General features: G+C 36.8%; 1 protein-coding gene across 27 annotated transcripts in view; it reads left to right on the forward strand.

The window, feature by feature from the left end:
- The first annotated feature begins 232 nt into the window (after positions 1 to 232).
- Positions 233 to 26,165, forward strand: part of ZNF644 (zinc finger protein 644) — a 104,396-nt gene continuing 78,463 nt past the window's right edge. For 2 of the 27 annotated variants that reach the window (XM_058716614.1, XM_058716625.1), the window contains exons 1-4: positions 234 to 520; positions 1,316 to 1,913; positions 22,974 to 23,583; positions 25,507 to 25,660. The gene's annotated coding sequence lies outside the window, so the exon portion shown is untranslated. The other 25 variants (XM_058716617.1, XM_058716626.1, XM_058716611.1 and 22 more) reach the window with 19 other exon arrangements.

Raw genomic sequence — 26,165 nt, forward strand, 5'->3', positions numbered from 1 at the left:
TTCCTTTGCTCTTTTCATCAACAGTAGGACAAGAAAAGGAATTTTGGCACTCTAGTGATTATGGAAATCAAACACGGGCCTGTTCCACCTTAAAGGGCCTAGGCTTGCCTAAGTGCTTGGGTCTTGCAGAGTTTGGGCACCACCATATTTGGAGCGTGCCTACTTTGGGGCGGGAACCTCCTTGAGAGTGATTAGGTCAGCGCTGGGGGAGGTGACCTTGTTTGGTTTCTGGCACCCGAGAACAGTGGTGCACTGTTTCTGCTGCCCCCGTTTGCCTAATTGGCCCAGGCGCTCCACCAGAGCAAAGCCGCCCTAGAACTCCTCGCTGGCCGCCCCCGCGGCTCGCAGCTCGGTAGAGGCGGGAAAGCAGCGCGCCTGCGCCGTGGGAACCGGGGCCGGAGGCGAAAAGCGGGGAGCGGAGGGGGGCCGTTGGAGCCGAGTAGCGTACAGAGCGGCGTGTGACGCGGGGACGCCGCGCGCTCCCAACGTCGCCCCGGTTTGACGCACACGGCACCAAACTGTGAGTTTCAGGGGTTATTTGGTCGGATTCTCCGGGACTCGAGTGGGTTTCGGGCCTCTGGGCTGTGGCGGCGGCGGGATTGAGGGTGGCGGAAGAACTTGGGGGACCCGACCTTCGGCGCTCGGGCCCGGGGAGCTACGCCCTAGGCTGGGTCCCAGCCATCCAAAAGGACGCGTTTTGCCGCACAGGCTAAGATGGCGGCGGCGGCCGAGGAGGCGGAGTTGGTGCTACACAAGGAGCCCGGGCCCCGGGTTCGGGGAGGCGGCGGCCGCGGCGGCCGCGGGGGGCGGCGGAGCCTGAGGTGAGCGGCGGCCGCCGCCGCGGGGCGGGACTCGGCGGAGAGTGGGTGGGTAGGGGGGGGGGAACCTTTCCGCGGCGGCGTCGGAGGATCCGGTAGCGGACACAAAGGGGCTGAGCTGGGCACTAGACTTGGGGGTTTTGTTTAGTCACATGAAGCCGAGCAGCCAGTGAGCAGTAGGGGGAAGGGGCCGAGATCCGGCGGCTTGGGGAGCCTGGCGGTCGCCATTGCAACGCACTGAGTAACGGGGCGGTCCGAGAGCAGTCACCAACCCCTCTCCGGGGCTGCTCGGTTTGGGCCAGAAGCGCCAGCTCTGGCATTAACACACACCCCTCCCCTTACGTGGGACCGGGACCGCATAGACCTCCCCTCCCCCTGTTCTGCAAGATCTTATGCCGCTAGGTGCCTGGGAAGTAACAGCAAGAGGTAAATCGCCCAAAGTGTTTGGGTTGCCAGGGGCTTGGTGGGTGTCCAGCTAAAGCTTTTTGCTTCTCCAGGTCTGATTCCCTGGCCTTTGTGTCCCTGGGAGCTTAATCTCTGCCAGAGGAAAGCAGGTGTGCTCCACTTCTCCCGTGAACCTGAAGATGAGTTGTCCCAGACCCTTCTCAGTGATTGGAAACTTAGGTGGTGGAGCTAAAGGTTTCTTGTTACGAGACTTCCACAGACGACTCTCGTGTTGGGATCCATCCATGGTTTAGCAGCATTAGTGGAAAACTTTCCTTGAACTGCCTAAGTAACATTGACATAAATTTAGTTGTTATAAAACTTTCATGTCTAGACTTCAAATTTTGTGTGGTCATTGAGAAGTACTCAACAAGGGGGTAAACACAATGGGGGCCTAAATGATGGTCCTGTTTTGTATACAAGTCAATAATTACAACAGGAATACCAAAACACCATCATCTCTTCTGGCCAGTTCTGACTAATGCCAGGCTTGTTGCATCTGGATGATAGATTAGATTTGCCTTAATAGTATATTGCCTCTCTGCAGTAGTTTAGTTACATTTCTTTGGTCCAAGAAGAAGGAAAGCATTTCAAAAAATAGACAACTCAAGTTACTCAAAGGAAACCTGCTGTTTGCCTTCAGTGTCATGTGTAAGTATCCAGGGAAGTTGATGGCAGTAATACTGCTTTGGTAGCTTTGGTGAGAAAAAATTAGTTTTTATGAGGAAGTTAGAATTTTGACATTTTAATAGGTGAAACATGAAGGCTTGACCACTGTTGATGCAGTGATATGTATATCCCTGTTAAAACCTCTGTAGTGTGGATTTTAGAATTGTAAAGTGACACTGCACTTAACGGCTACCTCATACTTTGTATATTGGTATTAACTAATGTTTGAAGTACAGAATTTGGAAACAACTAATGTTTTGGCCAGGTCACGTTAACAAGAGTAAGTTATGTGATTGCAGGGTTAAAGCACATTTGGATTGTTAACTTTAGATCTCTGTTCAAATTAAAATTTGAATTTTTTAATATGACTTAAAACTTTCATTTTCCTTCTTTCAGATACAGATTTTCCCCCTTTAACTTTTCATCTTTTAATAGAGAACACTCTTACTGTATTAACGAATAGGAGATACATCGACATTGGCAAAATGTATTACTGAATCATGTGGTTTTGGAGTGGAAGGAATCTCAGGGAACACCTAGTTTTACCCACTGTTTTATAATATATTAAGGACCAAGTATGATTAAGTTAGTGAATAATGGAAAATTGTCTTTTCAACTTCTACCTCATTGCTCTTTTCATTGATCACGTTGGTGGGATGAAAAGGTGACTGTCTGCAGCTAATGGTTAAAATAAAACATTTAAATAAGTGTGCTTGAAAACACTTATTAGATACTATTATATTAATGAGAACTTCTGTGACAAGAAGTTAAAAAGTTTCAATTAACATGATATGGTGATACAGTTGTGAAAGTGACTTTCAGTGAAATAATTTCAGATACAAAATACAGACATTTCAGATAATTTGGGGCCAATGTTGCTTTTGAATTGTGAGGTTTTCAAAAAGCAGTCTTGACCCAGAAATTAAAAAAAACAAAAACAAAAAAACAGCTTGATGAACTTCTTGGAAGATTTGAAGTAATTGCCATTACTAAAAATTATTACATAAGAAATGCGATGCTGAAAACAGTAATGCGAGTGCCTTCATTTTGTAATGGTAGCTTTTTTATTGGGTGAATGGACATGACACTTAGATTAGCCCTTGTTAAAAGCAACTTTTTAAGATTTACTACTACTGAATAGTAGTAGATCTGTAAGATCTGTTAGGAAATTCAAAAGTAGCAAAATCACTTATGGTGGGATCCCTCAGTTCTTTAACTCCTTTGGATATCAAATATAACAAAACTTTTAAATCATATTGAGGTTTTAAAGCTTTTATTGGTCATTTAGGGTACATTTAAATTATTGATTTTTCTAAGAACTGCTTCTTAATTTTCAACACTGAGTAGATTTAATTACATTTTAGTCATGTGATAAATCGGATTATTCTCAGATTATTAGTAATTACAAAGTGAGTGTTATCTGCAAACCTTAAATATTTTGCAGTTTTAATTTGTTATTCAAGTTATATGAGGAAGAGTTTTGGTGTGGTTGAATTGAGACTGTATTGGGTAGCATGAGAAGAGGAGAGACTCAAGGACAGTCACTAGAAGTGGTGAGGATACCTAAAATTTAGACAGATTGGTTGTCAGAACAGATCAGGTTTATCCCAGACATACTGTTAGTGTTAGGGTTACCTATTTAGACTCTTCTCAGGGTGTGGGACCAAAGGAAAAGAGTGGATCTTATTTTTGTAGGAATGCTTTTCTCATGATTGCTTTTCAGGCAGTCTTAAAGGCAGCAGTTTGCCCTGAATTCAGAAATAGGTATGCTGAATTATCCAGTCCTAATTTTATTCCAGTCCTTTTAAAAAAGTGTTTTTAATTTAATTGATAGCTGTATACAATAAAACATGAGAATAAAGAATAGCAATTATGATATTTTGGGTAGGTATTCAAATGAGCTCTAGTTTTGAACACTTATTATCATTAATCCCAATAAAGACTGTTTTGTAGATGGAATCTGTAAATGTTTACAAAGTTATGAGATACAGCAACGATTAAGGCAGTTCTAGATATATTGTCTGTTAATAGAGAGAAATAGTTGCTTTTAATATTACAGACCATTTACATCTTTGAATTTTCAGAAAATTGACAGTAATCAATCTGATTCTAGCACTAGCTCACCCTGCTGGTTGGCTGAAGTATTTCTGTTCTTCTCTTAAAAACAAGTGTAAAAATCACTTGAGACCTAGAAGGTAGAATAGCAAATTAAATTCATGGTCTTTCTTCAGGAAGGTGGGGGTCTCCATGAAAAGGGTGTTTCTCATCTCTAGGGTCGTAGTTGCTCTACTGTTAATTTTTTTCTAAGATCTGCCAAATTTGAACTATGGAGTTACTATCTTTGAATTTAGGAGGAACTCTTAATTATGGGGAGATACTATGTTTTTGTCCTTTTCAAGGACAAGATTCAAGATAGGACATCCTTTGACAATTGAGAAATGTTAGCAAGAAAAACAAAAAGTCCTGTGACATAACTTTCCAGGAGGAGAAAAGCAGAGGATCTCAGGGGGAAGAAAAGAAGCATGCCAGGACAGAAGCAGCAGTGCACACTTCTGGATGGAGGAAAGTGAGGCTGGATTAAGATTAGTGTTTCTAAGATATTTCCTTTATACTCTCCCTCTACTAATCTTTGCTTTACCTCTTCTGTTTGCAAGCTGTAGCCTTCCCATTTCATTTGGGATTCTTGGAACTGTGATCTTGTAAGTAACTTTGCGAAAAGTATAGATAAGTGGTTTTTTCCTTGTAATTTAATTCTATTAGTCTAGATTGTGGTACAGTTGAAGTTGGTTGGAGTGATAAATATGATTTTAGGTATTAAGCCTTTAGTATGTATGTCTTTCATTGAAGTTGAAAATACAGCTTTTAAAAGCTTTTAAAAGACTTTTTGTACAAAGTCCAGAAACTTAAATAAGTCAGGAGTGAAATGAGTAATTTAAAATAAAAAAAATGTAACGAAGTGTTAGGATGAAAGTACTTTACAGTTTACAAAGCATGTTTATCTGTATTCTATCAATTATCTATCTTTTATAAAAGATTAACACTTTTATCCTTTCTTCTGTGGTGTTTATCCTTTTATTTGAAAGCTGAATGCATATTTTTTTCATCAGTTTCTTGAGGAAGATGATAATATAACTAGTATTTTCAAAACACCATTTATTGGAAAGAGAATTATGGCCATTTGTTTGTTGAATGGTTTGTGAAGGTGGATAAAAGCCTTGCCTGTTGCTTACTGTTGATTTGCTGAGTATTACACACATACACACACAGACAAATGTGTATATATACACACACAGGAAATCATAGTTGCATTTATAATTGTATATGAATAAAGAGATAAGATGAGCTAAGGTTTAAAAGTGTAAGCTTTGAAGTAAAACTGATGGGGTTAAAATCTAGCTGTTGCGGGGGGGGTACCTGGCTGGCTCAGTCAGTAGAGCATGTGCATGTGACTCTTGAGACTCGCTCTCAGGGTTGTGAGTTCAGGCCCACGCTGGGCATAGAGATTGCTTTAAAAAATCTAGCTCTGTGAGCATTAGGCAAGAGGATTTAACAATAATAATCTTCATAGAGGCTTAAAGTTTACATAATTCATGTAAAGTCCTTAGCTTTCTGGTACACAATGGGTGCTGAGCAAATGTTAGCTTTTATAATAATAGTAATAGTTACTACTATTGTTTAATTTTTTTATAATAACTTGAAATTTTCACCTGCGAGTGATTTGGAATTACATACTTTTGCTAGTGTTCCTTTTTTAGACCCATGTCTACAAAGGGAGGGTTGTTGATAAAGGAAGTTAGATGTAGGCATCAAAGTGTGCCTTCTCCAGTTCTAGCAGCAGAAGCTATTAACCAGGTTCAGTATTTCAGGAGCACATTCCCTTTTAGTACTGTCAGCTGATGAATAAATGCACTTGGGAATGAGTGCATTTTAATGTGAAGTTGTTTCCCAGCCAGTGTGTTGATTTATCTTGGTTAAAACATCCTGAATTTCTTTACTGTCCTTTAAATTTTTGACCATTAGTGGCGGGAAGAGGGTGAGTGGCTGTATGTATTTGTATATAATATACTTTTAAACCCCAGCTAAGAGAGAATAGCTTCAACAGCAGCTAGATTGAGGAGAGGTATGTTATCATTTTGTTGCTTTGTCTGAGTCAGGGGAATTTCCTCAAACAGCATTTCCTTTTGCTGTTTTCCTCTCCATACTTTGTTTTGTATTTGGGCTGGTATGGTCTTAAACTTACTTGTATCTTTAATTTTTCTTCTACCACCTATGTCCCCCACCACCAACATAGATTTTAAGCTTTTTATTTAAAAGCTAGTAAAAGTAATTTTAAGTTCATGTGGCAGAGAGGTGTGAGCATGAAAAGTTAGAAGTTTCAGATATGCTTAATATTTTCAGCAGTTTGGAAAATGAAGGAGAGAAAAGTCACCCGTTTCTTATCACCATTATATAATCATTAGTATTAAAGGAAAGGGAGATGAGGGGCGCCGGGGTGGCGCAGTCAGTTAAGCATCTGACTTCGGCTCAGGTCATGATCTTGTGGTTTGTGGGTTTGAGCCCTACATCGGGCTCTCTGCTGGGCTCTCTGCTGTCAGCTTGGAGCCTGGAGCCTGCTTTGGATTCTGTGTCTCCTGTTTTCTCTGCTCCTCACCCGTTCATGTGCTCTCTCTCTCTCTCAAAAATAAATATTAAAAAAAAATTTTTTTAAAGTTAAGGGCGATGAGACCAACATTAAGCATCTACTCTGTATTCCTTATAATAATGTTTGATGTATATATTCCCGTTTTATATGCAAGGAAACAAACTCAAACTCAGGTCATGTAGATAGTAATTAGTACAGCAGCCAAATTTGAATCTTAGGTATATCTTGATTCTATAGATGAAATCTTTCTACTGTGCTTTCCCTCCTTTCTATCTGTACTTTAACCTAATTATACAATTTGTAAGTTTTATTTCCTACTTATAAAACATTATAAAAGCATTTTTCTGCCTACTCTTATTTTAAGCGGTGTCATATTGCCCACATTGTTTATTCGTACCACCGTATAAAGGCTCTTTGTCTTGGCTGCTGGATATTGGTACAATGTTATTGGTCAAAGTGGAGACTGCCTTTTTTCTTTACTGAGTGACCAAGAAGAAAAATAATGAAGGTTAATCAGAACTAATACTCTTTGGGATTAGAAATGCTACAGGTTTAATAATATCTACCTGGTGAGACATTTAACTCAAAATTGGATATATGTAAAATGTAGATGACATTTTCAGTTTAGGCATGTGAAAACAACTTTTCCTATATTTTTATACTTTGAAATGCTGTAAGTTTCCCTGTTAGAAATATTTAAAAAGTGATATTAAAATTAAATAGGCAGTTAATTTTGTTTGGTTACTATTTGTAATTCCTAATGTAATAACCTTTATAAAAGGGAAAATACTGAATTCTTATACTTTAATTGGGTGGATGACATATATTTAAATATAATTTGTGGGGCTTTTATAAATAAATTGTACAGGGCAGCACTGACCAGTAGGAATATGTTGTTGTGCTACAAATGTGATTTAAATTTTTCTGTAGCTATATTAAAAAATGAAAAGAGGGGTGCGTGGGTGGCTCAGTCAGTTAAGTGTCAGACTTGGGCTCAGGCCACGATCCTATGGTTCTTGAGTTCGGGCCCCACGTCGGACTCTGCTGACAGCTCAGAGTCCGGAGCCTGCTTCAGATTCTGTGTGTCCCTCTCTGTCCCTCCTCCACTCACACTCTGTGTCTCTCTTTCTTTCAAAAATAAATAAACATTAAAAAAATTTTTTTAATGAAAAGAAATAGGTAAAATTAAATTTATTAATGTATTTTATTTAACCCAGTATATTCAAAACATTATTCCAATAATTGAGCTATTCTGCATTCATTTTTTTCATGTCAGGTCTCAGAATCAGAAGTGTGTGTTCTGTAATTAAAGCACATCTCAATTCAGACTAGCCGGACTACAAGTGCTTAGTAGCAACGTGGCTTTTGTATTGGACAGTGCAGATATAGTTAGTTCTGTACACATATGGAGAAAGGATAAAGTAGGAATTGAAATGAGCCTTAAAGGGTAGCTAAGAAAAGAGTCTGCTGGAGAACAAATCTGTAAAGTGATGGGAATTAAAATAGGAGACATAATTGGAAATCAGATAATAGAGTGACTTGAATCTAGTTTAAGGAATTTGTTTAGTATGGGGGATGTGTGTGTATGAGATATTGTATGTTGGAGGGTGCCTAATCATGTCTTGTACATGAGCAGTTAATATCAAATTAATGTTTAAATGAGTTAATATGAGGCAGAACAAGGGGCACTTGGGTGGCTCAGTTGGTTGAGCTTCTGACTTGGTTTTGGCTCAGGTGATGACCCTAAGGTCATGGGATCAAGCCTCGTGGTGGACTCCATGCTGTGTGTGGAGCCTGCTTGGGATTCCCACCCCCCTCCCCCTGCCCTTCTCAACCCTGCTTATGTTCTCTTTCTCTCTCTCTCTCTCTCTCTCTCTCTCTCTCTCTCTCAAATATGCACACACGCGTGCGCGTGCACACACACACACGAGGCAGAACAGGAAAAATGCAGAAGAGTACTCACAAAGTCTTGTAGGTCTTCTAAGGGGAAAAAAGTGTGCTTAGGGAATATTGGTATTCTCTGATTAGCCTTATGATGGAGAATGATCAAAAAGGAATTGAATTGAGAAAAGGTTTTTAGATTTGACCATTTTTTGTAAGTTATTTTTATATGTTTTATTTAGGTATAACTTACATACAGTGAAGTGGACACATCTTATGACTACACCTCAGTGAAATTTTTCATAGAAGCATACACACACGACTTCTCAGATAAAGACAGTAAACATTTTCTATATGGAAAAAATTTCCAATTCCCCCTCCAAAAGTGACTACTGTTTTGGTCTCTATCACCATAAATAAGTTTAGCTTATATTTGAACTTGATTGTGGCATATTTGTCCTCCTTTCCAAGGGTAGTGAGAGTTGATGGCTTGAATCTCTGTCTTTTCTGTCCTTGTTTGGCATTATGTGAATTTGGAGGTAATCAGATGATAGATGGTTGGTACCGTAGCTCTACTTTTTTTTTTTTTTTCCAGTGTGGTTTATACCAAGATCAGAGAGGTGTTTCTTAGTTTTCATTAATATTGATTCTTCAGAAGGTAGTTTTATGACTAGAAATTTGTTTAGAATGCAGAGATTTGAATTGCTTCTGCAGATATCATAGTTATCTGGCTTGCTTTCATTACAGTATTCTCTAGGCATATAGCCAAGAAGTAGGTAGAGGAGGTCTTGGATTGCCTCCTAATATAGAGGTCTTTTGGAACCTTTTTAATAGTAGCTTCTAGGCATTATGTAAGTTAGCTTTCAGGCATTGCAGGTTACTTAATAAGGTATTTGAGTGTTTCTGATTGTGATTATAGGGATAAGAGTAAATTGGTGTACTTCTGTTTACAGCTAAGTATGCATTCTTAACCTGAAAGATTTTGACATTTATTTATGTGTAAAGAACCTAGAATATTACCTTAAGGACAGTTACACAAACATTTGAATGGTTAAAATCCATGAGAGACACTTTACAAAATGAAAACTGCAGTGGAATTATTCATCATGATTTTGACTTCTAATGCTTGAATCAATTCTGTTTTTCAAACGGAATTAATGGTTACAACATTGTTTTTTATAAATACTGAGCAGCAGAAGCCTTGTTTACTACAACAATTGGTGCTTTTGGGAGAAATATTTTTATTTCTCAAATATGTATTTCATAAAGTTGAAACAGTACCTAACAATGAAAATATGTATCTTTACATCCTAGTATGCCTAGTTTTGAAGAACAGATACGTTTCGTAAATTTGTACAGAAGTGGACCTGAAAATACTTTCTCATTAACATTTGGATTATGAATGCTTTTGAACTTATGGAATGAGAATATATAAAGTTTTGTTTTTTTTAAATATGTAGTAAGTTTGCTTAATATACTGTAACCCTAAGAATTTTATAGTTGTCTTGAAATAAAACCTTATATATCAACTTCTCTTATGTAGGTTTTGCATTTATGAAGTACAGAAGGCTAAAGCAAATTGGTTAGATTAGACATTGAAAAAGTGTGGTTATTATCTACAAAATATTAAGACTTTATATAATATCTTTTGGGCCAGATTTAGAAAACCACAAACAAAAACAACTAGAATGTTATTAATTAACAGCCTTAAGAGCTTTAAGAGCTGACTTCTCCAGATAGAAAAAAATATTTTTAAGGGTATGTTCTATGTTTTTGTGTTGTTTTGATGAAAATGAATGTTATATTTGTATTTAGTTTTGGGAGATTGGATTTTTTTTTGTATGCAGAAAAACCTTATTTTTGTGGTTGTATGTTCTTCAACCTTTGCTTGTTTTCACTGGGGTAGTTATTATACAGAATTCACTTAGTATCTTACTAGGGTAAGAATGCTAATATATGGAGTAAAGGATATGGTTCCTGCTCTGAAGAACTTATGATTTAAGACACAACTTGAAGAGCACTTAATAATGAAGCATTTGAATTACTGAGTTGACAGAAAATAAAATGAATGGTATCTAGTAAGACTGGACTAATTAATTAAGCTCCTTGGCAAAAATATTTTTCTAATCTAGGTTTTGAAGAAGTGGTATGAAGATTGGTAGAGAGGTAGGGGAATAGTTATGTTAAAAAAGCACAGAGATGGAAATTGTGGAATGTAAGTGTTTCCCTTACTCAAAATAGAGTCTATTTTAAATGAATGTAATGAAGAATAAATTTGATAAGATGTGGCCCGAGCTGGGGGAATCTAAAGAAGTTTGGATTAGAAATTAGAGATAAGGGATATTCCTTAAGGCCACTGAACAGAAATAAATGAATAAAAATAAAGAAAGATTAGCAGCCAGATAGAACATGATTGGAGAAGAGATTGAAGTGAGGAAGGCCAGTTGGAGGTTATTATCTTGGTGGGTGAGAGGGAAGAGTAAGGATGGGTAGTTTTAAAATCAAGCAAGTGAACTATGTGGTTCCTGTTTGTCATGCAAAGTTAAAATAAGAATGGAACACTTTTATTGTCTCATTGAAAATAAATTTACTTGGACACACAATTTGCAAATAAATTATTAACACTAACTGGGATACATTCACCTTGTTCTATTAAAAAACTGATGAGCTTTTAAGTTTGGTTTGAAAACGAAGTAACACCCAAGGAAGTTATGCTGTAGTGGTATTTTCTGAATTGCTAGTACTTTGAACTAAAAAAAAAATTACTTGAATATTAAGAAGAGCTTGTAATTGTAATGTTGTATTCTGAGTTATAATAGTATATTTTAGACATGGTTTAAGAGACATTCTGATTGGTATAGGAGTTGGTGGGAAAACAGATAATAAAATTAATAATCTGGAATACCAGTGTTTAAATTTGTTTTAAAATAAATACTTATTTCAAAATTTAGGAATAGTTGAGAAGAACACAGTGTGTTGGTAGGGGAAAAAATAATCCTTATAGTTCCCTCTGAGCAGTAGCATTTTTTGATATTTAAGATGTAAGATGTTTGTCTTTATTGGGGTTTTTAAGGGTGTTTAAATGGAATGGATACTGTGTCTTATAGTAAGATTCTTGTTTTTTTATTTAAAAATTTTTTTTAATGTTTATTTTTGAATGAGAAAGAGACAGAGTGTGAGGTGGGGGTGGGGGGGTGCAGAGAGAGAGAGGGAGACACAGACTCTGAAGCAGGCTCCAGGCTCTGAGCTGTCAGAACAGAGCCCGACACAGGGCTCTAACCCACAAACCGCGAGATTGTGACCTGAGCCGAAGTCGGACACTCAACCGACTGAGCCACCCAGGTGCCCCAAAATTATTCTTAAAAGAATTAGAAAAATATGAAAAAGTTTAGAAGTAAAATAATTAAAATTTTTTATTTCCCTTTTTTAGAGTTATTAAGTGGAACAGAATTTGGGAGTTTATAGAGCCTAGGAACTTAAGGTAATATGTTAGTCTTAGTTTAACAAGTTTACATTTTAACTGTTCTCACAGTTAATAAAGACTTAATTTCAGTAAAGAAGTTAGTGAGATTTCTGGCAACATGATAAAATAGGCAAGTACATTTGACTGTGTCCTAGTTACCTGTTGAGACATCAACTAAAGTAAAAGAGAATAGGCTGTCCCCTGTTGTCACTGGAAGTAGAGATCCATCCATCATTTCTGAAATTGGTATTTTGGTATAAAGAGTATGGGTGAGATGGGATGACAGTAGAACTATTCACTCTTCTCTGATTATCCTGAACTATTGATATGAGAATAGGAAGCTTGCATGAAAGCCCTCCTCTGAACCTCTTAAATATTTCCCTGTCTCTACCCATTTGTGCCTGGAAACTTCTTAGAAATAGACATATTTCCACCTTTGTGCACTGCTTGGGTCTACGTAAGCTGAGAAGCAATGAAAAATCATCACATGCTTGAGGAGAGGCTGCAGTTTGAAAGGCCAGATTGACTATTCCGTATACATTGAACCTACTGAAAAGCTCATACAGAAAAGAGGTGGAGGAGATAGAGATAATTTGTGGCTATGATGGGATCAAAAATCTTGTGCTATGGCATTGAATGCCTTAATGGTGACTCTGCCATTAAGAGTGGTAGAAATGGCATCCTAAGAAGATGCCCTTTAGTGTGATATTGCTTGTCCACCTTCCTCCTGGTTCATCTTATTTTCCAAGACTTACCAACTCCCTGTCAAGTTTGATTAACTGATAGCCTTCCAGCAGCTTTTTCTTAATTTAACAGGAATTGGTCCTCCTCACTCCCTGCCTTTGCAGATTGGATTAAAAATTTTTGGTGTGTAGTTTTATGAGTTGTATCTAAGACATAGTAGGAAATCTAAATCATTAAAAATAAAGGAATGGCAGGGTGCCTGGGTAGCTCAGTCTGTTAAGCGTTCGACTCTGCATTTTGGCTCAAATCATGGCGTCACAGTTCACAAGTTAGAGCCCCATATCAGACTCTGCACTACCAGTGCAGAGCCTGCTTGGAATTCTCTCTCCCTCTCTCATCTGCCCCTCCCCAGCTTGTGTGCTGTAGTGTGCACACGCTCTCTCTCTGAAAACAAATAAATAAAGTTAAAAAAAAAAAACAAAGGAATGGCAAAAATACTAAAACAAGTTCATCAATATCAAGCAAAGGATAAAACCTTTTCTAGAGTAAAATGAGTGAAAAAAGAAATTTTTTAATAAAAAGTTAGAACTAAACTCTATCAGCTTGAAATTGTGTGTGATAAACAGCATTGAAACATGAAGTAATGTTTCTTTAGAGAAATTAGTAACACCAGTCTTTTTAAGAGAGTTTAATTTACCTCTCAGAAATTAATAGATCAAATAAACAAATTAAGGATATGAAGATTTGAATAGCAATAGATTTTACTTAAAAGATGTATGTCAACCTTTGTTCCAAACAGAGAATACGACATTCTTTTCAAATTCCTGTGAATTTTTAAAAAAATCGTGTTTTGAGTTTCAAAGAGAATTTGGGGTTCTAAATAAGAGGAATGGCATAGGCCAGTATTTTTTTTTTGATTAAACAATAAAACTAGATATTAAAGCCAAAATGATGTTAACTACTTGCTTGGATGATGAAAACTGTGTCCTGTTGGGATTTAAGCTTCAATTTTGTACTATTTAGAAGTATATGACATGAAAAAACAGATGAGATTAATATTCATTTAAACATGATGGGTTAAAAAACTTTCATTTACTTTGCTATCCCTACTAGAATTGGAATAGTGGTTTTCGTTTGTTTTTTTAAAGGCATAGGGTGTCAGGGACAAAGAAAACTGAAAAGTTGATCACAGGAAACTGGAGGCTGAAAAGCAACACGTAGTAACTAATTTTGTAGATCTGAGAAAACTGAATTTTCCGCTTATTTTGGGGGAAGGCCTAGAATTGGTGCCGTAGATCCTGGGGTTCTTCAGAAATTGGTAGCTTCAGGTACTTTTGAAAGAATTGTCCAAAAGTCTATACTAAAAAATAAGCAACACTCATGGTACCAGGAGGGTACCAACATGGTACCCTCAAGTTTCTTCTCTGTACTGGAGAACTCTACACACAGCTTGGGATAAGGGTGTCGTACTAAATAGTATTGACTAGAAATCTACATCCAGGAATCCTCCCCAGCCTCTTTTTCTCTACTGGTCCTGAGAATACTGGGTGTCAGTCTTATAACCCCAGATGTGAGGTTGGAAGATTAATCCTGTGATAGCAAACTAATGATCAGGAAAAAAGGCCAAAAGATAATAACAGATGTGGATTCACCCAGAGAAATGGCCCAGACTGGTCCACATCCTACAATGACACCTACCCATTAACGCATTTTATAGACAGCCTTTAAATGTTTCATTTTCAAATATGACATTAAGGATCATTTGAAGATAACCTCAGTATGAAAGAGGAAGAAACAGAAACAGTTCAAGAAGAAAAAAAGTTACTGGAATATATTTGGAAGTAAGATAAATTCTATCTTTGAAGCAAGAAAGGATGCTTGCTTTAAAAAGAATCCTCAGGGGCGCCTGGGTGGCGCAGTCGGTTAAGCGTCCGACTTCAGCCAGGTCACGATCTCGCGGTCCGTGAGTTCGAGCCCCGCGTCAGGCTCTGGGCTGATGGCCCGGAGCCTGGAGCCTGTTTCCGATTCTGTGTCTCCCTCTCTCTCTGCCCCTCCCCCGTTCATGCTCTGTCTCTCTCTGTCCCAAAAATAAATAAAAAACGTTGAAAAAAAAATTAAAAAAAAAATAAAATAAAATAAAAAAATAAAAAGAATCCTCAGAAAACAAAGAAAAGCTCTTAGACATTTAGAATATGAAATAATAGAAGGATTGGAAGTACAGGATATGACATTAATAGAAAAGCTAGAAATTTAGAATGTTACATACTTAGTAGAAAGTTGGAAGATAAAGTTGAGGAAATCTTCCAGAAAGCAGGACAAAAAGAGATACAAAGTAGAAGGTAAGAATATGAGAGGATCATACTTGGTGAATTCAACATGTAAAAAATGAGAATTACAGAATGGGGAAAAAAATGTGTGGAGGAAATTAATAATTGAACAAAAAACTTGGGTTTTCACACTGACAGGGTGCACAGAATGCTCCGCATAGTGACTAGGGGGGAAGAACCCACGTCAAAGTACATCATGGTGAAATTTCAGACATTAGAAATAAAAGGAAGTTCCTAAGAGCTTTCACGTTTGAAGCATATAAAAGGGATTAGGAATCAGTAACAATGGAAAGTAATTGTTAATGGAATAATGCCTTCAAAGCATTTGAAGGAAAGGTATTTCCAAACTAATTCTATACCTTGCCAAGCTGTCAAGTGTGGGAGTAGGCTAAAGTTATGAAACACATGAGGTCGTTGGAATATTTATTTCAGTTGCACTGTATCTCAGGAAGTTACTAGAGGACGTGGACTTTATCAAAATGATGAGGTAAATCAAAAAGAGGGATTATCCAGGAAATAGGATCCAGTACAGGAGATAAGTAAAAAGAATGCATACCTAAAATAATGGTGAAGGGAGATCCAAGGAGTGTGGCTGTGCAGCAGGTCTGAGAGTTATTAATTTAGATTGGAATTAGAAGCAAAGAGGATCTAGATGGTATGTCTTCAGAAACGTGTGTGTGCATGCACACAAAATAGAGGGGATTTTTGTGATTTTATTAAAAAGGGACGTTTATATGTAGTTTTCTTTTCCTGTGATGTCTTGGTTTTGGTATGAAGGTAATAATGGCTTCATAAAATGAATTAGGAAATGTTCCTTCCTCTTCTTTTTTGAGGAAGAGTTTGTGGAGGATTGGTGTCAATTCTTTAAACGTTTGGTTTAAAGGTAGATTGTACCAGAGAATCCATCTAATCCTGGTTTACTTTTGGTAAATTTTTTCCTTATTTAATCTCTTTAACTTATAATGCTATTTGGATTTTCTACCCCTTCTTGAATCAGTTTCAGTAGTTTTTCCCCCTAAAAATTTGTCCATTTTATCTAGGTTATTTAATGTGTTGCTATACAGTTGTTCCTAATGTTCCCATATAATCATTTTTATTATAACACCAGTAGTAATGATCCCTTTATCATTCTTGATTATAATAATTTGTCTTTTTTTTTTTTCTTGGCAGCCTAGCTGAAGGCTTGTAAACTTCATTGATGTTTTCAAAGAACCAACTTTTGGTTTCATTGTTCTGTATTATTTTTCTGTTCTCTGTTTCATTTATTTATGCTGTAATCTTTATTTTCTTCGTCTGCCTGTTTTGGGTTTAGTTTGTTCTTTTTCTGTTTTTTTTTAAGGTCAAAGTTTAGGTTTTTGAATTGAGATCTTTTTAAATGTAGGCATATATAGCTATAAATTTCCCTTTAAACACTGCTTTCACTTCATCATTTAAATTTTGGTGTGTTGTGCTTTTGTTTTAATCTTAACGTATTTTATAATTTTCCTGTGTGATTTCTTTGACTTCTTGTTTTTTAGGAGTTTGTTGCTTAATTTCCACATACTAATTTCCCAAATTTCCTTCTGTAACTGCTTTCTAGTTTCATTCCCTGGTGTTTGGAGAACATACTTTGTATTATTTTATTCCTTTAAAGTTCTTGAGACTTGTATTATTGCCTAACATATAGCTTATACTGGAGAATGTTCATGTACACTTGAGAAGGAAGTGTTCTGCTGTTTTGAGTGGAGAATCCTGTACCTGTCAAGTCTAGTTAGTTTATAGTGTTAAAGTCTTCTGTTTCCTTGTGTTGTTTTGTTTGCTTTTTTTTTTTTTTTTGGTTTGGCTGTATCCATTATTGGAATTGAGTTAAATAAGTCTCCCAACTATTTTTGTTTTTGTCTGTTGTCTATTTTTCCTTTCAGTTTTATGTTTCTGCTTCATATGTTTGAGTCTTTATTCTTAGGAGTATTTGTTTATAGCTGATCTATAATTTTTGATGAATTGACCTTTTTATCATTATAAAATGTCCTTCTTTGTCGTCTCTAGTAACATTTTTTTTAATGTCTATTTTGTGTGATAAGAGTACAGCCATTCCTGGCGTGCCTGGGTAGCTCAATCAGTTGAGTGTCCAACTCTTGATTTTCGCTCAGTCATGATCCCAGTATCATGGGATTGAGCCCTGTCTCAGGTTCTGTGCTGAGCGTGGAGCTTGCTTAAGATTCTACCCCTTCCCCTCTGTCTCTTAAAAAGGAAAAAAAAAAAAAAAAAAGAGTATAGCCATTCCAGCATTCCAGCTCTTTTTCTTGGTTATAGATTGCTTGGTATATCTTTTTCCATCCTTTTACTTGCAATTTATTTGAATCAAAAGTGTCTTTGAACCTACAGTGTATCATCTCTTTTAGATAATGTATAATTGGGTTGTCTCTTTTTACACATTCTGTCAGTCACTTCGTTTTGATTGGAACGTCAAGTTTATTTGCATTTAATATAGTTACTGATAAGGGAGGATTTATGTCCACTATTTTGTTACTTGTTTTGTGTTTGTCTTAAGGTTTTTTTCTGTTGTTCTTTTTTCCTCTACTGTTACCTTCCTTTGTTCTAAATAGATTATTTTGTAGTACCATTTAAATCCCTTATTAGTTTTTTTCACTATATATTTTTTCATTGTGGTTGTCCTGGGAATTGCAATTAATAACTTTACTTCAATCTAGTTCAGATTAATAGCAACTTAATTTCAATAATACACAAAAATTTTTCTCCTGTATAGCTCCATTTCTTCTCTGTCCTTTGTGCTATTATTCTCATGCAAATTATGTCTCTATATGTCTCTTAAATCAGAAGAAAAAAGTTACACAATTAAAAGTTATTTAATGTTCTATATTTTATATAATATATTTTATGTATATTTTATATTGTATCTTTAATATTTACTTACCTAGCTACCTTTACTGTGCTCATTATTCTTCAGGTGGATTCAAGTTATGGTCTAGCGTCCTTTCATTTCAGCCTTAAGGACACCTTTCAGTATTTCTTGTATATTAGGTCTCCTGGTAACCAGTTCTGTCAGTTTTTGTTTATCTGTGAATGTCTTAATTTCGCCTTCATTTGTTGAAAAGTAGTTAAAGAATTCTGGGTTGATAGTATTACTTTTTCAGTACTTTGAATATGTCTTCCCTTTGCCTTTCTGGCTTCCATGGTTTCTGATGAGAAATTATTAATTTTATGGAGGATCTCTATACATGACAAGTCACTTATCTCTTGGCTATTTCAGGATTCTTTGGTTTTTTAGTTTATTTATAGTAGTTCATTGAGTTTTTTGGATGTTAGGTTAATATTTAGGGAACTTTTCAGTCATTTATTTAGATATTGGTTGTTTTTTTTTTTTAATGTTTATTTAGAGAGAGAGAGATAGCAAGTAGGGGAGGAGCAGAGAGAGAGGGAGAGAGAATTCCAAGCAGGCTCCACACTGTCAGTACTGAGCACGACATGGGCTCGAACCCATAAACCATGAGATCATGACCTGAGCCAAAATGAAAAGTCAGACGCTTAACTAACTGAGCCTTTCAGGCACCCCAGATATTTTTTCTGCCCTTTTCACTTCTCTCTCTCTCTCTCTCCCCCTCTTTTCCCCTCTCTGGGACTCCCATTATGTGTATGTTGACATGCTTAATGGTGTCCCCCAGGTATCTTAGACCCCTCTTTTTTTTTTTTAATCTTTGATTTGTTTTTCTTTGTTTTCAGAGAAGTTAATCACAATTGACTTATCTTCAGATTCACTGATTTCTTTTTCTGCCTGTTCAAATCTGGTGAAAATTTCTAGTGAAGTTTTAATTTTACTAAAATTTTTTTACGTTTCAACTCCAGAATTTTTTTTATTCTTTATCATGATTTATATCTATTTATATTTTCTATTTGTGGGACATCTATCTCATAACTTTCCTTTGGTTTGTTAGACATAGATTTCCTTTAGTTCTTTGAACATGTTTAAAATAAGCGATTTGTGAATGTGGTTAAGTCTAATGTCTGTGTTTCCTTGAACACTTTATATTGACTGTCTTTGTTTTCCCATGTATATGAACGATTCTTTTAAGTCTTTTTTTTTTAAGTGTTACTGTTTTTTTGTTGAAAACTAAATTTTTAATAATGTGGAAGCTTTGATAATCAGATATTCACCCCTCCCCAGTGTTTGGTGTTATTACTGTTTGTTTCTGTTTGTTTATTCTGAACTAATGTAATAAACAAAAGTGAATTGAGTAAAATCTGCTTTCTTTAACATGGGTGACCACTGAAGTCTCTACTCAGTGAGCTTAGTGTTCAACTAATAATTCAACAGAGGTGTCCTTAAATACCTGGAATCAGTGAGTCTCCCAGTTTTTGTTTAGAAGGTCTGTGTGTGTTGGGGCCTTCAGCATTCAGAAGAGAATTTTGTAACTTTGCCTTACTCTTAACTTGCTGCTTGTGTAGAGCTTCTCGTTAGCCAGAGGTGAGTGCTTAGGGCCTTCTCAGTTTTTTCCTGAGCATGTGCACATACGTGTGCTTACATATGACCATCTAGATTCTCAGGAATATTTTGGAACTTTTCGAAGCACCCAGTTTTCTTTTTAAGCTCTTTTTGGTTAGCTTATTGTTTGTCTCAAGTGTTATCCACTGCCTTGGTCAGCTGCAATATGAAACAATTGCCTCTGATAGTTTTTGACAAATACCCTTGGGGCAAAGAGTTTTGTTTTGTTTTGTTTTGTTTTGTTTTGTTTTGTTTTGCATGGAGGGAGCTCTGAGGTCAAATTAAGATAGCTTTGGGAGTGGGTTCTTCCAGGAAACCACCAGACTGTCAAATAATGACAGTCCTCTGGGAATGTAGTAGTAGAGGCAGTCCACCTTCTTCTGCCCCCCTGATAGAGCTGCCAGGCTGTTAGTTTTCACCAGGTTTGTGGACTGTTGACTTTCAAAGCTACTATAAAGCTGGAGTGGGAGGCTGGGAATAGGGCAAAATAAAAATGCCACAGTTTGCTGGTCTTACTAAAATATAGCTATCTTTCTTGAATAAATTCTCCCCAGATTGCTGCGAGCCTTTGGTTAATTTCTAGTTTGGAAAATGTTGACACTATTTTTGCCAGTGTTCTTCTTGGTTTAATGGAGATGATGCTTTTCAAATGTCCTTATTTTGATATTTTTGCTTATGTCTTACTGTTGAGTTTTGAGAGTTCTATATTCTGTTTTAGATGGCAGTCTTTTGTTAATGTAGTTTACAAATACTTTCTCCAACTCTGTCACTTTTTAATCATCTTAACAGGATCTTTCGGAGGGTAAAAGATATTTGTTTTGATGAAGTCCAGTTTATCAAGTTTTTTCTTTTGTGGATCATGCTTTTGGTGTTATTTCTGAGAACTCTTTTTCTAGGTCTAGATCCTGATGATTTTTCTGTCTTCTACAGGATTAATAGTTTTACATTTTATGTTTAAATCTATAATCCATTTTGAGTTAATATTGGTATAGAGTGTAAGATTTAAGTTGGTATCCTCTTTTTTCTTCTGTCTGTATATTCAGTTGCTCTAGCACCAACTGTTGAAAAGACATTTTTTCTCTGTTGAATTGCTTTTATACTTTTGTGAAAAATTCAGCTAGCCATCCTCAATAGGGCTTTGAGGAGGTTTTAGAAAATATAGAAGGAATACAGGGAGTTAATTCATTTTCTCATGTAGGGTTCGGTCAGATCCAAAGTGAAAAATCCACATACAAGTATAACTACATTGTTTAGAAATCAGGGGTAGGGGAGGGATGGTTAGAGAAGGGGTGGTGGGTAGTCTTGATTTTCATAACAAGCTTTAATTGAAATCTTCAAATAATGTATTTGTATAATTTTAATTAAAGTAGAAACAAAATACTCTAGTATAATGCCAATGCTTTAGTCAGGGGAAAATTCAAAGCCTTAGATGTCTATATTTTTAATATTGTAATGTTTTTAATGTGGAAAAAATACTCAGAATAACACATGGTAAAAATGTACAACTTTAGAATTCAGAAGTGCATACCTTCTTAACCCCTAGTCAAGAATTTAACACATTGCCACTCCTTCCACTCTGTTCCCTCCCAATCAGCCTCCCCTTTGTCTTTGGGAGGCTACCATCCCACCTTTTATGTAGTCACTTTTTTGTTTTATATTTTTATTACTTAAAAATACATTTTTAAGGTATATATTTTTTCCTGTTAATGAAATTTGCATAATTGGATCTTGGCTTTTTTCAGCATTATTTGTGAGTCATTTATATTTTCACATAAAATTGTAGTTCATTCAGTTTCGTTGCTCTGCAGGCATACCTCATTTTATCACACTTTGTTGAGCCTTGCAAGTGCTTTTTTTTATTTATTTATTTTACAAATTTCAGGTTTGTGGCAACCCTGTATCTGCAAGTCTGTCAGCACCAGTTTTCCAACAGCATTTGCTTTGCGTCATGTTTTTGTGTCACATTTTGGTAATTCTCACAACATTTCACACATTTTATTGCTATATTTCTTACGATGATCTGTGACCAGTTATTGTTGATGTCACTACTATAATTGCTTTGGGGTGCCAGAAACCACCATGGCATGGTAAACTTAATAAATGTTGGTTGTGTTCTGATTGCTCCACTGACTGGCTGGCTGTTCCCGTTTCTCTCCCTTTATTTGAGCCTTCCTATTCCCTGAGACACAATATTGAAAATAGGCCAATTAATAATCCTACAATGGCTTCTAAGTTTTTAAGTGAAAGGAAGAGTTGCACGTCTCTCACTTTAACTCAGAACCTGGAAATGATTAGGCTTAGTAAGGAAGGCATGTCAAAAGCTGAGATAGACTGAAAGCTAGGCCTCTTGTGTCAGTTAATGTGTGAATGCACAGGAAAAGTTCTTGAAAGAAATTAAAAGTGCTACATCAGTAAACACATGAATAATGAGAAAATGAAACAGCCTTATTGCTGATATGGTTGAAAGTTTTAGTGGTTTGGATAGAAGATCAAATCAGCCACAACATTCCCTTAAGCCAAAGCCTTATCCAGAGCAAGGCCCTTCAGGGGAGATAGCTCAGGGATAGAGCATTTAATTACAGAGCAAATCCCTCTCTTCAATTCTGGAAAGGCTGAGAGGTGAAAGGCTGCAGAAAAACTGTTTGGAGCTAGCAGATTTTGGTTTGTGAGGTTTAAAGAAAGAAGCCTTCTTTAGAACATAAAAGTGCAAGGTGAAGCAGCAAGCGCCGATATAGAAGCTGCAGCAAGTTATTCAGAAGATATCTAGGTAAGGTAATTAACAAAGGTGGCTACACTAAACGACAGATTGTCATTATTGACAAAGCAGCCTTCTAGTGGAAGAAGATGCCATCTAGGGCTTGCATAGCTAGAGAGGAAAAGCCATTACCTGGCTTCAAAACGTCGAAGAACTGGCTGACTTGTTGGGGGCTAATGCAGCTGGTGAAACCAGTGCTCATTTATCATTCTAAAAATCGTAAGGCCCTTAAGAATTACACTACATCTACTCTGCCTGTGCTCTATAAATGCAATAACAAAGCATGGTTGACAGCACATCTTTTTATAACATGTTTCATTGACTATGTTAAGCCTACTGTTTGACCTACTCCTAGGAAAAAAGATTCCTTTGTAAATATTACTGACAATACACCTGGTCAAGAGCTCTGACAAAGATGTGTAATGAGGTGAATGTTGTTTTCATGTTTGTTAACACAACATCCATTGTGCAGCCCATGGATCAAGGAGTAATTTCAGGTCTTGTTTAAAAAGTACATTTTGTAAGACTGTAGATGCCATAGTGATTCCAAAGATAGATCTGAACAAAGTAAATTGAAAACCTAGATTCAGGGGCGCTGGGGTAGCTCAGTCAATTGAGCATACGACTCTTGATTTCAACACAGGTCATGATCCCAGGGTCATGGAATCGGGCTCTGCATTGGGCTCTGCACTGAGCCTGTAGCCTGCTTAAGATTCTGTCTCTCCCTCTGCACCTCTCCCCTGCTTGCGTGCGTACTCTCTCTTATCTGTCTCTAAAATAAAAAAATAAAACCTGGATTCACCATTTTAGATGCCATTAAGAACATTCATAATTCATGAGAAGCGGTCATAATAACAACATGGACAGCAATTTGGAAGAAGCTGAATTCAACCCTCATGGATGACTTGGAGAGAGGTTCATGACTTCAGTGGAGAAAGTAACTTCAGGTGTGGTGGAAATAGCAAGACAACCAGAAGTGGAGCCTGAAGGTGTGACTGAATGGCTGCAATCTCATGATAAAGCTTGAACAGGTGAAGAGTTGCTTCATAGGGATGAGCAAAAAAAGTGCTTTTTAAAGATGCACTCCAGTCCTGGTGAAGATGCTGTGCAGATTGTTGAAATGACAACAAAGGATTTACATATTATATAAACTTGATAAAGCAACAGCGGGGTTTGAGAGGACTGGCTCCAATTTTCAAAGAAATTTTACTGTGGCTAAATTGTTTTCAAACAGCATCACTTGCTACAGAGAAATAGTTCACGAAAGGAAGACTCATTTGATGTGGCAAACTTGTCTTATTTTAAGAAATTGCCGCAGCCACCCAACCTTCAGTAGCCACCACCCCTAATCAGTCAGCATCTATCAACTCTGAGGCAAGACCAGCAAAAAGATTATGACTCATTGATAACTCAGAAAATGGTTAGTATTTTTTAGCAATAAAATATTAAAAATATAATAATATAATATAAAATTAAGGTATGTACTTTTTTTAGACATAATGCTATTGCACACTTAATAGACTATAGTATAGTGTATATATAACTTTTATATGTACTGGGAAACCAAAAAATCATTTTACTCACTTTACTATTTTGCTTTATTGTGATGGTCTGGAACTGAACCCATGCTGCTTGTCAGGTATGCCTGTATAGTACAGTACATTATATGAATATCCTACAATTTATCCATTTTGTTATTTGTGGAAACTTGGATTGTTTCTACTTTTTAGGCTTTTTAGGCTTTTATGGATAATGCTGCTATGTATTTACTTGTGCATGTCTCCTCGTGTACTCATGCACACATTTATATTGAGTAAATATCCAGGAGTTTAATAGCTTGGTTTTAGGGTACATTTATGTTTAATGTCAGAAGATACTAACTTTTTTTCCAAAGTGTTTTGTAACAATTTACAATCTCATCAACACTTTGCATTTCAATTTTACCAACACTTTATATTGTTAATCTTTAATTTTAGTCATTTTGGAGAGTGTGTAGTGGTTTTAGTTCCCATTTGCCAGTTTCCAAATGTATCAATTGACTCCCCTTTTTTTCCTGAGTATGGATCACAATCTCCTCTTTCTTTGTGTAGGATATAATTTTGCTTGAAAACTGGACATTATATTAACATGTTTTAGTGACTCCAGTTTCTGTTGGTGTTTTTCTGAGATTTGTTGGGTGAGGTTTATAGTCTGATTTTGATGCTTGCCCTGTGGTTTTCTTCTAGGGATTCCACTAGTTTTCATCTGTTCTCCTGGGCTATGGTTCTGTCCTCTGGCACTTCAGCCTTGTAAGGCTTCACCTTCTTGTTGCCCAAATGGTGCACACTTGAGAAATGCGCTCTGTTGAAAAAGCATCAGTAGTACAGCTCTGTTTTTCAAGTGTAAAAATACTGGCCTCTGCCAGATTTTTTTCCCTTGACCCCTGCAGTTCTCTTTACATACTTCGTTCATCAGTCATCTGGTGATTTAGCAAAGTTTATGCTGATAATTTTTTCACTACTTCTCTGGTTCTCTCACTGCTAGTTCTCTCACTTAAATTTCTATTTCTATTTTCAGCTGCTTCTCCAGGCCTAAAATCTGATAATAATTCTGTATTATCTTTTTCCAGAGATAATTTTTGTTTGCTTGTGCCTCACCTGGGGTGACCAGCAATCTGGGATTACTTTATTTAAATTTTAGGGATTGAGTATGTGTTGTTTGTTTGTTTTTGTTTTAATTTGCTCAACTAAAGTCTTTAGGTAGGGCTGCAGTACATGCAAGGACTTGTTTACTTCTGGCTCACTAGAGTTTAGTCCTTTGGAGTCTCAGTTTAATAGCAGGCAGTATTCAGTATGGCTCCCACCATTTCTGAACCTTGCATTCCTGTTTTGGTCCCCTTAGCTCTAAAACAACGTCAGAAATTATGATCAGTTTCTCAGCTGCCTCATCTGTATTGGTAAAAACCCCCAAGGCAAAGAAACATCCTTGGATGCTGGGTTTGTATCAGTAGGTTTCCATCCCATCTTGGATCTTGGCCAGGTCATTCTTTACTGTTGTGTTAACTTTTTGGTGCCTTCAAATTGATAGTTTTTTAAATATTTTGTTCAGTTTCTCTAGTAGGTACTTCAGTAGGAGGATTGATAAGTTATTTACTATTCTGCTATTACTACAGTTATTTCGAGAATGTTTGGATTGATGGGTGCATATAGTGTCATTGTGGTAATGATTAAAGCTTTTGGCTTGGGTTTTTTCTATGGTGGCTTCATTACTAAGTATGTTGTGATGTGGCAGAGATGCTGCTGGCTGCTCTGACATACATAATTCTCATGGCTGTTATTTCCACTGAAGAGTGTATCTTTCCTAGTACTTGGAAACATCCTGGGAAGGATTCCCAATTTCCCACACTGGCCTGCCTCCTCATCTATGAACAAATTGCTGTGGCTGCCTGAGGAATTCTCATCAGCCTGGATGCCACTTGTTCATCCCTCAGTCCGGAGGCCTATGGTGCCACTTTAACAGTTGAGTGAAGAGTGTTTTATTAATGGGCAGTCAGGGTGCCATTAACATAAATCGGAAAAAGGATGTTAGGTAAGATAGCAGATTGCTCGTTAATAGTTTTCATAGATCATTTTGGAGGACCCTGAAAATTTTCATTATATGGTTATATCTAGTAAAGCTGTCTAGCCACAGAATTTCACAAAAAATAATAGTTGACTGGTAACATTACTTGTAAAAAGGATTTTGCTCAGTTTATATGTCTCTTGAAATTGACAAACTCACAAGATGTTTTGTAGAGTCACTGCTAATAAAAGAGTAAAAGAGACTTTTATGTCTCTTTTTTCCTTGCCTTCAAAAATTGAGGTCAATTGTTAATCTAAAATAACTCTTCTAGCAACTCCTGGGTGGCTCAGTTGGTTGAGTGTTCAACTTCGGTTCAAGTCATGATCTCACAGTTCGTGAGTTTAAGCCCCTGTTCAGATTCTGTGTCTTCCTCTCTCTCGGCCCCTCACCCACTCATGCTCT

The sequence above is a fragment of the Neofelis nebulosa genome, chromosome 2 (assembly GCF_028018385.1).
Source record: "Neofelis nebulosa isolate mNeoNeb1 chromosome 2, mNeoNeb1.pri, whole genome shotgun sequence".
NCBI lineage: Eukaryota > Metazoa > Chordata > Mammalia > Carnivora > Felidae > Neofelis > Neofelis nebulosa.